Raw genomic sequence first — 12,403 nt, forward strand, 5'->3', positions numbered from 1 at the left:
TCTATAATACCCAGGGTTGTCTCTACTCCCCTTCTTGAACAGGGGAACCACATTTGCTATCCTCCAGTCTTCTGGCACTATTCCTGTAGACAATGACAATTTAAAGATCAATGCCAAAGGCTCAGCAATCTCCTCCCTGGCTTCCCAGAGAATCCTAGGGTATATCCCATCTGGCCCAGGGGACTTATCTATGTTCTTAACGTGTTATCTTTAACTTGGCACCACAGATGTCGAATTACTAATTAATAAGAAGAAAGTGAGGATTCCTGAAACGCAGCATCGTTGACTCCATAAAGTGGGTGGCTGACTCAGTGTGAAGAGTATCCTTCAAACAACAGCTTAATGATTGATATCAATGCCTCCAAAGGGCAGCATTGAGGTGCAGAAGCATACTGTAAATGGATCGGAGATGTGCCACAATGATGCAAAGATGCTGGTACGTGTTGGGTGACAATGTTCATGCATGTGGTATATGTGCAGTCACTGCTCATGGAGGTTGCCCTGAGATGTCAATGAGTTGTGTCCAAAGTAGAGGTCCAGAGGAGAAAGAAATGAACTGGATTCATCAGGTAATCTCTCTGACTTTCAAGTCAGCAATTCTTGGTATCTAGTTTCCGTCTGATGGGAAGAAGATTAGGAGACATTAGTTCACATTAATGAGATAGAATTAAGTGATAATAAAGGTGATAATGAGTGATAATCTCGATTAATAGGCTTTTCACCATTCACTAGTGCCAATACCATTCCAATGTCCATCACTTGGTTGGAAAGTGTGATTTTCATTCTTGATGTGGAGTTGGGCTTCCTTGGACATCTTGTTCAATTTATCCAAATTTCGTGCCAGACCCTAAGATGTTCAGCACCTGGGATAATTCTACCTGATGAACTGAATAGCCTCTTTCTGTACCATAACAATTCTATGGTTTTGATGTTTCATTAAGATCAGGGAAGGTGGCAAAAGAGGGGGAGGTGTGGCATTGTTAGTTAAGGTCAGTATTACAGTGGTAGAAAGGACATTTGATGAGGACTCGTCTACTGGGGTACGATGGGCAGATGTTAGAAACAGGAAAGGAGAGGTTATCCTGTTGGGAATTTTCTACAGGCCTCCAAAACGTTCCAGAGATGTAGAGGAAAGGATTGCAAAGATGATTCTGGACAGGAGCGAAAGTAACAGGGTAGTTGTTATGGTGTCTTTAACTTTCCAAACATTGACTGGAAACTCTGTAGTTTGAATACTTTAGATGGGTCAGTTTTTGTCCAATATGTGCAGGAGGGTTTCCTGACACAGTATATGGATTGGCCAACAAGAAGCGGGGCCATATTGGATTTGGTACTGGGTAATGAACCAGGCTAGTTGTTAGATTTAGAGCTAGGTAAGCACTTTGGTGATAGTGACCACAATTCGGCTACGTTTCGCAATGGAAAGGGAAAGGTACTTACCACAGGGCAAGACGTATAGCTGGGTAAAGTCAATTATGATACTATTGGGCAAGATTTAGGATACATAGGATGGGGAAGGAAACTACAGAGGATGGGCACAATTGAACTGTGAAGCTTGTTCAAGGAACAGCTACTGTGTGTCCTTGATAAGTATGTACCTGTCAGGCAGAGAGGAAGTGGTCGAGTGAGGGGACCATGGGATACTAAAGAAGTTGAATCTCTTGTCAAGAGGAAGAAGGAGGCTTATGTAAAGATGAGATGTGAAGTCCCAGTTAGGACACTTGTGAGTTACAAGTTAGCCAGGAAAGACCTGAAGGGAGAGCTAAGAAGAGGTAGGAGGTAACATGAGAAGTCTTTGGCAGGTAGGATTAAGGAAAATCCTGCAGCTTTCTATAAGTATGTCAGGAATAAAAGAATGACTAGGATAAGATTAGGACTAGTCAAGGACAGTAATGGGAAGTTGTGCGTGGAGTCCAAAGAGATAGGAGAGGTGCTAAATGAATATTTGTCATCAAATTCACATACTTCACACAAGCAAAAAAAGTAATGTGGTCGAGGAGAATACTGAGACACAGGCAATTAGATTAGATGGATTGAGGTTCATAAGGATGAGGTGTTAGCAATCCTGGAAAGTGTGAAAATAGATAAGTCCCCTGGACTGGATGGGATTTATCCTAGGATTCTCTGGGAAGCTAGAGAAGATATTGCAGAGTCTTTAGACTTGATCTTTATGTCATCATTGTCTACAGCAATAGTGCCAGAAGACTGGAGGTTAGCAAATGTTGACCTCTTGTTCAAGAAAGGGGAGTATAGATAACACTGGTAATTATAGACAATAAGCCTTACTTCTGTTGTGGACAAAGTTTTGGAAAGGATTGCAAGAGATGGGATCTACAATCATCTAGAAAGGAATAATTTGATTAGGGATAGTCAACATGGCTTTGTGAAGGACAAACTGTGCCTCACAAACTTTATTGAGTTCTTTGAGAAGGTGACCAAGCAGGTGGATGAGAGTAAAACAGTTAATCTAGTGTGTATGGATTTCAGTAAAACTTTTAGATTAGATTACTTGCAGCGTGGAAACAGGCCCAACTAGTCCACACCTACCCTTTGAAGAGCAACCTACCCAGACCCATTCCCCCACACCCAACACTACGGGCAATTTAGCATGACCAATTCACCTAACCTGCATATTTTTGGACTGTGGGAGGAACGCAGAGCACTTGGAGGAAACCCACATAGACGCAGGGAGAATGTGCAAACTCCATACAGACAGTTGCCTGAGGTAGGAATTGAACCCAGATCTCTGGCACTGTGAGGCAGCAGTGCTAACCACTGTGCCACCATGCCGCCCAAGCAAAGGTTGAGAAGAAAAGTCCTTTCTGGTAACTACAGCAGGCCCTGGAATTGAACTCATGTTATTGTCTTTACTCCGCATTGCAAACTAGCTGCCCTGCCAACTGAGCTAATTGATCTCTAATTGAGCAAAGATTCCCCACGGTAGGCTGTTACAGAAAATACGGAGGCATGGGATTAAGGGTGATTTAGTGGTTTGGATTGGAAATTGGCTTGCTGACAGAAGACATAGGGTGGTGGTTGATGGTAAATGTTCATCCTGGAGTTCAGCTACTAGTGGCGTACCGCAAGGATCTGTTTTGGGTCCATTGCTGTTTGTCATTTTTATAAGTGACCTAGATGAGGACATAGAAGGATGGATTAGTAAATTTGTGGATGACTCTAACATTAATGGAGTTATGGACAGTGCAGAAGGATGTTACAGTTTACAGAGGGACATAGATAAGCTCAGAGCTGGGCTGAGAGGTGGCAAATGGAGTTTACTACTGAAAAGTGTGAGGTGATTCACTTTGGAAGAAGTAATAGGAATACAGAGTACTGGGCTAATGGTAAGATTCTTGATAGTGTGAATGAGCAGAGGGATCTCAGTATTCATGTGCATAGATCCATGAAAGTTACCACTCAGGTTGATAGGGTTATTAAGAAGGCATAGAGTGTGTTAGCTTTTATTGTTCGAGGGATTGAGTTTTGCAGTATTGAGGTCATGTTGCAAAACTCTGGTACGTCCACACTTGAAGTATTATGTATAGTTTTGGTCGCCGCATTATAGGAATGATGTGGAAGTATTAGATTAGATTCCCTAGAGTATGGAAACAGACCCTTCAGCCCAACAAGTCCACACCGATCCTCTGAAGAGCAACTCACTCAGACCCATTCCCCTACATTTACCCCTGGCTAATGCACCTACCAATATGGGCAATTTAGCATAGCCAATCCACCTAACCTGCATATCTTTGGATTGTGGGAGGAAGCCCACGCAGACTCGTGGAGAATGTTTAAACTCCACAGACAGTCACCCGAGGCTAGGATTGAACCTAGGTCCATGGCGCTGTGAGCCAGCAGTGCTAACCACTGAGCCACCATACCAGATTGGAAAGAGTGCAGAGGAGATTTACTCGGGTGTTGCCTGGTATGGAGAGAAGGCCTTATAAGAAAAGGCTGAGCGACTTAAAGCTATTTCGTTAGAGAGAAGAGGGTTAAGAGGCGACTTAATAGAGGCATATAAGACTAACAGTGGATTAGATAGGATGGACAGTGAGAGCCTTTTCCCTTGGATAGTGATGGCTTTAAATGGAGGGGTGATAAATATAGGACAGATATCAGTGGTATGTTCTTTGCTCAGAGAGTAACAAGGGTGAAGAATGCCCTGTCTACAACAGAAGTGAACTCATCAACAGGAAGGGTATTTAAATATTGAGGGCCGACAGGCCTGTACTGCGCTGTAATGTTCTATGTTCAATGTTTCAGTGATACATAACGAGATGTGCTTTTGCAAAGCACTGCTAATAGAAAGTCTTCAACTGGAGGGTTTGAGCTATAAGGAGAGGTTGGATAGGCTGGGATTTCTTTGACTGGAGTGTAAGAGGTGGTGACCTAACAGAGGTTAATAAAATCCTGAGGGATATAGATACGATGAATAAGCAAAGGTCTTTTCACTAAGGTAGGGGAGTTCAAAACCATAGACCATATTTTTAATGTGAGAGGGAAAAGATTTAAAATGGATCTGAGGGGCAACGTTTTCACCCAGATGGTGGTTCATATGTGGAATGGACAGCCAGAGCAAGTGGTAGATGCAGCTACAGTTACAACACTTAAAAGACATTTGGATAGGTACATGAATAGGAAAGGTTTAGAGGGATATGGGCCAAATGCAGGCAAGTTTAGGAAACTTGATAGGAATGGATGAGTTGGACTGAATTTCCATGCAATGTGACTCGATGACTTTATAACGGGAAAGAATTGAACCACCTTGCACATTCCTTGACAGTTATTACTAAGATAGATTGACTGATGATTGATTAGACAGATGGAGGGTTGACATGCAAAAAGATACACTAAAGTGCTTTAATTTCATTGCAAGGTTCAGACTCAGGTTCACTCTAATGGCTCATAATGTCATTTTGAGCTCTTTGATGAGATTACTGTACTGTAACCAGTCCAATCCATTCATTATCTGATCTTGTGCACAACAAATAGAGTGTCCTTGCAATTTACTTCAAAATCACCCAGATCTGTTATATTAACTGATCGAATGAATATTAATCCTTTCTGTGAATCTCAATTTGTTCTGTCCTGACACAGTACTCATGATCAAATACGAAACCAGACATGATAGACTGAATATCCTAACTTATCTCCGATATCTTATAGCTTATTATCTTAATAATGCAGTCTGTAACTGTTAAAAAAGAAACCCTACCTGTTAAGTTATATCAGAATTCTGATATGATGGTGCCAGGTGTCCAATGTAGAGACCCTTAGGAATTTTCTACAGAAGAAAAATACTTGCTCAAATCCTCTTTCATCACTTAGGGTTTTGAGTGGCTTGGGAAGCAGTTAAGCGTTTGATGTTAGAGTCATATAGGTCTACAGGACACAAAAAAGGCCCCTTGACCCATCACATATTGTCCTGTCAAAATCATGCGCCGAACTATTCTATTCTGATTTTCCAGCAATTAAGATTCAAAATACATGCCGCAGCATAGCTAACTGGTTATGATGTCACTAGGGCTGGATCTCTCAAGACAGATGTTCAGTACATGGGTGATGATCTGATTTGGATCACTGCTGTGGTGAGTTTGTGGGGTGTGGAAGTGTTCCAGTAGTGGCAGTTGGGATTTAATTGGGAGCCTGGTCTTTTAAAAGGTATATGTCATCAGCAGATGTGAAGAGTGGAAGGGAGGTCACTGATATTGGTGTTGAAAAGAACCAGTGGGAGGGTTGATCGCTATTGGTTAAGCAGGACGAGCTAATTTGACCTTCAAACTGCGCTCAGATCTGTCGGTTACCGATCATTGGTTTGAATAGCTGAACAGTTTTCACGCAGCAGATGATTTGGAGAGAATTGCAGTAGCTGAGAATCTAAGTGTCCAGCTTCCAATGATCCATTTTGTCCTGCAAGTCATGCATTAGCTTTTGTAATGTTTTGACGAGACTGTGATCCAAAACTCTGCCCCATCCAGGTTTTGGATTTACATAAACCTTTTATATTTCAGGCAAGGAGAATCTGATAAGTTATTTTCTAGGATTCTTGTTCCTCTCTTCCTTAACCTTGGAGTAATGGAGATGCTAGAGAATATTATTGCAAAAAAAATCATGCTGAGAATTGCTTGCAGTTCATGCCAGTCTCTCAGCAGGAAGCCTGCGACTGTCTGTCTTTTGTTAGCATTCTATCAGGAAAGCTTCACACTGTGATTTTATAGTTTCTAATTTAAATTCAATGCCACCATTACAATTCAGGAGAGAAGTATACACATTGGCAGTCAAGAAATCAGGAGCTGAAGGAGGCAGATTGATGAATCATGAAACCTCTGCTGTCTCCTTACTCAAAGGAAAATGAGTTCAGTATCATGGAACCATTAGGTTATATTTCACATTTCATCTAACCCACCACTCCTCATTTACTTATAATTAGACATATTTATCTTCAGGGATTTCATAGTACCTATCTTGAGATTATCAACTTGACATAAGACTTCATCATTTAATGAGAGATTATAATAATTATTGCAAATTAATGAGATGCTTTAGTGAAAAGTGGCTCTTCCTATTGAACATGAAGGCTGTATCAGCTCTTGATATCTTCTTCGTGTAAATCTGCTGCTACACAAAATACACAGCCAAACACCAAGTTCTGAATTGACACAATGATGGGTCAGGTCTCTGATTTAACCAAAATGTCACTGAAGCCATAATTCCAGACGACCCACCCTGAAGGCCACCATCCACCTTTTTTGCCAGAGGAAGCAAGGGGCCAGGTTGTTGATTACAAATTCACGAGTAAGGGAGATTCATGTCAAAGTGTAGCTGTCTTCAGTCTTACCCAATTAACAAATCACAACTCAGACTCTTACGTACAGCCTATCTCCACACAAGGTAACCGTTTAGTTGCCTCCGAGTATTTCTGGCAGCAGAGATCCCAACCACTGTTAATACCCACAAGTGCACCCACACATGCACCCCATAACCAAAATTAGAATGACCAGGGCTTAAGGAGTAGTTATTTTTCCAAACACACCACTCTCATAAATCACCTTACTGAACAAATATACAATTCACGCTATGGCAATTCATGATGAACTGTGAAGGAGACAGAGGCATTTACTTTCTCTTTCAAAGTGTTCCACTTCTGATCAATGGTTCGTACTTCCATACAGTTGTTGTGTACCATGAATGAGACGCCAAATTGTTTTATGGATGTCATGAATTTTCAGCTTTGTGCTGCTGAATGGCCATGTCCATTTGCGATGATAATATGTTATTTAACCCCGATTTGTGCTAAACTGGTGGCTTTCATCTCTCCCACAAAGGAAAACATTCTTTCAGCATACATTTTGTCAAGTCCCCTCAAGATCTTTGTGTGTCAATGAGATCACCTGGCATTGTTCTAAATTCAAGTAACTACAACCTGTTCAATCTCTAAATTGCTTCAAATAAAATTATTTCCCTTCTTAAATATGGAAAACAAAATTTTACGCAGTATTCTAGATGTAGTTTCATCAATGCCTTTTGCTTTTGTATTCCATTCCCTTTGCAATGCATATAATAAAATGGCAATTCTTTCTTCTGAATTTTTTTGCTCTTCTAATCGCCATTGAGTATAAGTCTGATTGACTCAACCTTTTCTTATAAAGTAACCTCTTGAACATTTATGAATTGCTTCCTTAAATAAGGAGATCAAAACTCTGCACAGTATTTTTGGGTTTTGTCTCAGAAAAGTCTGAACTATAGCAGCATTACTTCTGTACCGTTATCTTTTATGCTTTGTGCAATAAAAGCTAAATTTCCATTTACCTTCCTGATTAGTTGCTGCGTGCTACATTTTTTTAGTTTCATGCATGAGGACAGCCAGATCCCTCTGGACTGGAACATTCTGTTTTTTCTCATTTTGCCTTCAAATTCTTACTGCAAAGTGAATACTCTTACAATTTCATAATTCAACCTAAGCTGCCAATTTTTCTGATAAATCATTTAACATATCTATGTCCCTTCGCTGAGTCTTAACTTAAGAACCTGACATTTATGGTCTCAGTGGGGACTAAATGAAGCCATGACTGAAAATAGATGACCACATGTAGGCAGCCTGATGTTCCAACTCAATTCTCAGCCTTTATCACTCTCATAAAGGAACGGAGCAGACCTTGAAACACATTTACATCTCTGAAAGATGTAAATGAGTATTGGGCACTCACCACTTTCCAACCCAATAAAGTCATTTCTTACTTGTTTTTAATGGAGGTGGCTACACCAGGGTGACTCAGATCCTGACCTCATTCCAGCCTTGGTTCAAACATGGGCAAAGGAGCTGAATCCCAGAGGTGAGATGAGTTTGACAGTCCTTAACATCAAAGCTGCATTTGAACAAGTATGGCATCAAGGAGCCTTGGCGAAACTGGAATCAATGGGTATTAAGGGACAAAGTTTCCGATCATTAGAGTCATATCTGACACATTGGAAGGTAGTTGTCATTGTTAGAGGTCAGTCATCTCAGCTGCATGTGCCTCAGCTTCAGCTGCTTCATCAATGATCTTCCTTCCGTCATAAGATCAGAAGTGGGGATGTCCGCCATTGATTGCACAATGTTCACCACTATTTGAGACTCCTCAGATACTGAAGCAGTCCATGGTCAAAATCAACATGATCTGGACAATATCCAGGCCTGGGCTGAAAAGTAGGAGAAAGTGAGGACTGCAGTTGCTGGAGATCAGAGTTGAAGAGTGTGGTGCTGGAAAAGCAGAGTCAGTCAGGCAGCATCCGAGGAGCAGGAGAGTCAACGTTTCAAGCATAAGTTCTTCATCAGAATCTTATGCTTGAAAACATCGACTGTCCTGGTCCTCGGATGCTGTCCTGGTCCTCTGCTTTTCCAGCACCACACTCTTTGACTTTGGGTTGACAACTAGCAAGTAGAATTCATGGCACGCCAATGCCAGACTATGACCAACACCAATAAGAGACAACCTAACCACTGCTCCTTGACATTCAATGGTATGTTACCATCACTGACTCCCTCACTATCAATATCCTTGGGGTTATCATTAACCAGAAACTCAGCTGGACTCACCACATAAACAACGTCGAGAGTGTGGTGCTGGAAAAACATAGCAGGTCAGGCAGCATCTGAGGAGCAGAAGAATCAATGTTTCGGGCATAAGCCCTTCATTAGGATGCTGCCTGATCTGATGTGCTTTTCCAGCACCACACTCTTGACCCTGATCTCCAGCCTCTGCAGTCCTCACTCTCACCTCACCACAAAAACACTTTGGCTACAAGAGCAGGTTAGAAGCTAGGGATACTGCGGCGAGTAACTCACCATCTGCAAGGCATAAATTAGGAGTATGATGTAATACTCCCCACTTGCTTGGATGAATGCAGCCCCAAGAACACTCAAGAAGCTTGACACTATCCAGGACAAAGCAGCTCGCTTGATTGGCATTGCATCTACAGGCATCCATTCCCTCCACCACCGGTGCTCAGTAACAGCAATGTGTACTATCTACAAGATGCCTGTGATTCACCAGTAATCCTCAGACAGCACCTTCCAAACTCATAACCACTTCCATCTAGAAGGACAAAGGCAGCAGATATATGGGAACACCACCACCCTCAAGTTCTCTTTCAATCCACTCATTACCTTGACTTGGAAATATATTACTGTGCCTTCGCTGTCACTCGGTTAAAATTCTGGAATTCCCTCCCTCAGGGCATTGTGGGTCAACCCACAGCAGGTGGACTGCAACTATTCAAGAAGGCAGCTCACCATTACCTTCTCAAGGGCAACTAGAGGTGGGCAACAAATACTGGCCAGCCAGCAACACCCACATCCCACAAATGGATAAATATAAAGGAAATGAATTGCCAAAGCATGAATTGTATTTGCGTTCAGTAAGGTGATTTATGATATTGATGTGATTGGAAAAACATCTACTCCTTAAGTCTTATGATTCCTAAATGGTTTTTGATGTCAAGCAATAGATGAATATTGTAAATATAGAAAGGTCTTCAGACGAGTTAAAACAATAGACAACATTTGACATTATTGATGGTGTAGTCTGTTATCTTTTACTTTTTAACTTTATATATGCATTCACTCTATTGCCTTTTTAGACAGCAGTTCTGAAGTTTGTTTCCTTTATCAGAGAGTTTGATGGGCTTTTGGATAAAAGACAAATGCCTAATCATTTCGTAAATACTTCACATTGTTTATACAGTTGCTGTGAACAGTCTGCTGCCTACCTAGGGATTTTTATGAGCTATTCAATGTCTTCTGTTATAAGTTTTATGGGCTCTGGTCAGAAAGTGGGTAACAGATGAGGGCTTGATAGGCGTAAGGGGCAGAAAATTAGGATTGAGCACATTGGGAAGGTGGTGAAGATTTAAATGAGTGAGGGTGAAGTGGTGAGGATGAGGGAGTGAAGGTGAGAGGTTAATGGTGAGAGGGTGAGAGGATAAAGGAGGTGATGTGAGAAGCATGCAGAGAGTGATACTGATCATTGTAAAGGAGTGAGAGCACAGTTAAAATAGTTTAACAGGTTCAAATGTAGATACATGAGTCACTGAGGGCCTCAAAAACACAAGTCAAGGCTTTTTGAGAACAGAGAAATGACTTTAAACCCTCCCATTCTAGATTTGACCCATCTACATCTTTGGTAGCATGCTTATCTGCAGGGCAGATGGACCCTGAACCCTTTACAGGATCCTGCTTGCTGATAGTCTCAAGATGGAAACAGGGCCCTGATGGAATGATGCGCCTTGTGTCCTGATTTCTGTCTCTAACAGGAAAATCCAGCAGTTTGTGTATTCCTCAGAAGTCACATTCAAATATATCTTTAAATCATAAGCAAATTTGACAACAGTACACTGAATACCCCCATCAAATTCATTTACATAATGTGTAATTTGTTGAGGCCACTACCCCATGGTATTCCATTTGATAGTTACCATCCTGAAATTAATGATTTCCATTTTAAAATGACTATTTCCACTAACCAGAAGTTGTATAAATGCATAACTTTGCCTGCCTTATCCAGTTTAGATTCATACAAATTAACCAAAATAAAAATGTATGAATTACAATATGTTTCAGTCGCAGATATTTTACTTATTACAAACACCTCATGGACTGATCAATGCTCAGCCTACAGCCTTGCCTTTGATGCAGTGTGGGGGAGTCACTCCTTCCATCATCAGTTCTGTATTTATGAGATACATGAACTGAAATAGTCATTATTTTAAAAACTATATGCCATCGGAGGGAAAGTAAAAAGTGCAAATTCTGTTCTGTGTAAACAATTATAATTTATAGATGGTTCTTTAGATTAATAAAGATGTTAATGAAGGTTGCATTCTGCATCAGCTGGAATTCAGTGCAAAGCTGTTTAATACTTTGTCTCATTCGGGTTCACAACCTTTCATTACTCTCTGTCAAATCTGCTTTCAGGAAGTGAGAAGTGACAGAAAATAAATGTGAAAATTGTAACTTAAAAAAAAACCCACAGTAAACACTTATCTGCAATCTACCGGAAATAATGCACACAATAGTATGTTTCTCCAGGCATTACATTTTTCATTACATTTGCTCAAATTTTCTAACATTTGTAAGAATTTTTCAGAAAAATCTTCAATTATCTACTGCACCTCGAGCGGAAGGAAGGATAAAGACAATTGTATTCTGAATTTTTGATGCATTCTGAGTCATCCATTCAAACATGAACATTTGCATGAATGCATGAGCATTTTTATGTTACTCTTCTTTCTATCTTATGCTTCTTACAATGTGAAAAATCTTTTGATTCACTTAGCCTGTCCACACTCCCCAAGCAATTGCCTCTGCCGCACCTGACCTCACCTTATAAAACATCTGCCTCTGCACCATATTGGAATTTGAATACCCCACAAATTCCTGCACAGAGCCGAACTTACAGCTTGCCAGTCATTTGTTAACGAAAGCTGGCCCGAAGAGATAGTCTGGGAAACATGCCAAGGACATGAAAAAAGTGACATGATTGCCATGCCTGCTATCCTCCCAACACTTCAACAAAATGCTGCCATATCACTTGTCTGTTTGGAGCATAGTCCTGAAAACCTTTCATACTGCTAAAGGCATCTTCATGGACAACACTGTATACTCTGCTAAGTGTCCAGCTGCAGCTGTTTGTAACAGGTGGTGTACACCGCCTTCTGTTCTTAAATACAATTTGTCCCCTTAAAGGGAATTTCTGTAATTATAGAAGATAACTGCTATTATAAACAATGAAAATAAAAATGAGGGCTGAATAAGCACTTTGAAGTCAATGATGCAAGTGCTGGATGCTTGGGTGGTAGACAAAAGAAGTGGTACATTGAATGTGCAGGGAGTGTATATGTAGATCTGTAAAGGAACTGTGTGTCC

Source organism: Hemiscyllium ocellatum, chromosome 3, assembly GCF_020745735.1.
Source record: "Hemiscyllium ocellatum isolate sHemOce1 chromosome 3, sHemOce1.pat.X.cur, whole genome shotgun sequence".
NCBI lineage: Eukaryota > Metazoa > Chordata > Chondrichthyes > Orectolobiformes > Hemiscylliidae > Hemiscyllium > Hemiscyllium ocellatum.